The sequence below is a fragment of the Cebus imitator genome, unplaced genomic scaffold (assembly GCF_001604975.1).
Source record: "Cebus imitator isolate Cc_AM_T3 unplaced genomic scaffold, Cebus_imitator-1.0 Scaffold116, whole genome shotgun sequence".
Taxonomy (NCBI): domain Eukaryota; kingdom Metazoa; phylum Chordata; class Mammalia; order Primates; family Cebidae; genus Cebus; species Cebus imitator.
The window spans coordinates 4,808,981-4,811,597 of record NW_016107431.1 but is presented as its reverse complement, the minus strand read 5'-3'; positions in this window follow the sequence as shown (position 1 = coordinate 4,811,597).

The following is a 2,617-nucleotide window of genomic DNA, read 5'->3' as shown; positions in this document are numbered from 1 at the left end:
CAATAAACAGAAAGTTTGTGGGCAGATTTTGACTCAGAATGTGTCTTAAATTCAAATTATCCCTAGGAGTGTTGCTATTTTGAGTGTTTAAAAAATCTAATTAAATTTAAAAAACATTTGGAAATTGCCTATTTTGCACAAGAGATTTCTGTAAAAAACACGAAAAAGTAAATAGCTATTTTAATGGGAAAAACATACACCCGTGAAGTCTATTTTTCTTTTCTTTGACTGCAACAAGGCAGGTTAGTCTGGGGTCTATTGACAGCCACAAAAAACCAGTACCTCCACAGTGTCTGCTTGAATTCATTGAAACTTTTCCTTTCTGTTAAGGAAAGGAGAGAGATGAGATAATAATAGCAGTGATATGATGCATTCTGTTTCCCTGCATGGCCTGTTTTGAGCCCATTCGGAAGGAGGAATTAAAGGCAGATATGTGTAGAGTAATTTTGGGAAAGTTGAAATTGCATTGGGAAAAAGGAAAACATGTGTTGCACAGAATTAGGGATAGTATTTTTTGCTTCTCTGTTCAGAAAACAACAATGCAGCCGTAAGCTTAAAAACATTTGTTAATGTTTGGTGATAGCCACCTTTGCATGAATATTATTGATTTTTTCTTATGAGCACCTCCAATGTTGAGGCTTCTCCGAATAGCTTAGTGGGAAGACGAATTGGTTAGGCAGAAGACAGAGCAGGAGAACAAGATTAGAGCAGAGGCTGTGCAGTAACTAGAGTTGAAAGAGTGATGCGTTGATCCATCATATGAAAAGCCTATCTGGGAACAGTCAAAAAAAATAAGGACACTTTGGAGGGTTCTAATCTTCAAGAATATATTCTGAAGACTCTTGCCATTATTTTGAAAAGAAAGAAATCTACAAAGTTACTTGGAATTATTGGGTTACTAATTTGTATCAGTTAAAATGCCATCTGTTGCACATAACAAACAAGATTCTTTTTTTCAGTGGGATTGAAACAGTGAGAAAAATGGTATATTGTATAACAGAAATCCAGAGCAAATACAGTGTTAAGGCATAGTTCACATTTCTGCAATCATTTTTATTTTGCCTTTCTCCCAGGGTGGCTATGCTAAGTCTGGTGGTGGGGAACATGCAGCCATTCCAGGTACCATATTTAGCTGTGTTTCTGAGAAAAAAATAAGGGAAAATATTGGCAGAGGCCCTCACAGAGTTGTCTTTGAATGTCATTGGCCAGAATTAGGTGAAATACCCAACTGTGAGAACACAGTGATTGAGGAAATGAGAGTTTTGAGCTTTGGATATATCAGAATACCCTTCTGGGGTAAGGAGCAGAGGTCACCTTCCCCTTAGTCACATGGCATACAGAATTAACTTGAACAGAGAAAAGGAATTCAAACGTAAACAGATGAAACAGAAGTTACTAAGACAATTAGCAGTGTCCATATTTCTTTAATTTTTCTCTCTACCACTCCCATTATTTCTATATATTATTATTTTGGGTTTGTATTAGCTTTTGTAAGCTGTCTTTATTGCTATTTAGTATTAAAAATTATGGTGAGAATAGGCCTGCCAAAGTAAATAAAGGGGAATTTCTGAATGAGAGAGAGTTTGGGAGGTAGAAAAGAGTTACATGACCTTGCTGTAATGATTTAATTATTTATACAATTTTGCTGTAGAATACTGCTTTAGATATTGGACTGGATGTAGCTGAGAATAGAAATCTATAATTATTTCATTCTTTATTTTTTTCAGTTAAATGCTTTCATATGAATAGCACTAATAATCTGTCAAGAACAGATCATATATCAACTACCTTTCCTTTGTATAACTCCTAACATGTTAAGTTCAATATAAATTCATATTTATAGTCAATCTTATTTATGAGAGCATTATTTTTCTAAAAATTTACCTTAAACATATTTGTACATGTACAATGTGTTTACATTTTTTATGTTCTTAATTAGAGAGTAAGTCTACACTCATTAAAAAGTTTACAAAAGAATTACAAACAACAATTTCTAAAATAGTTGGCTTTCCTTTTATGCAAATAGAATTAGAAAATATATAAGGTGATAATTTTTAACTTTCACAATTTGTTCCAATAACTGAGATATCTACAAAGTGACATTGTTTAATTATACGTGTTTCCAGAGGAAACAGATTTTGAGATAAGTGTTGTGATCTCAAAACATATGTGTCAGGCCAGGATTTGTGTTAAAGAAGATGTGACAGAAAGGCCTACTAATAGGTTCCATGCAAATATCAAGGCAAAGAAAATTGATTTTTCCCATTAGAAGGAATGCGAGAAAATTTGTTTGCTGCATTATAGGAAGTTTGGTTCTTGAGATGATGGTAAGGGAAACCTTAAAGAAACATTGCATTGAAAGCCTCAGAAACCACTGAGTGGCCACTTACATTTGCTTGGTAATAGCAGTTGTTTGGGGGAAAATACACAATACAATTATTCTATTAACTGTAATCTGCTATAAAATTTTTTGCAGAAAGCAATAAGTATGTATGTTAATTTATAGTATTGGGGTAAGAGCGAAGATATGCAATTTATTGCTAGTTCATATTATGGATGATGCCTTAATTTCTTTCTTTCTTTGTTTTTTTTTTTTTTTTTTTTTTTTTTTTTTTTT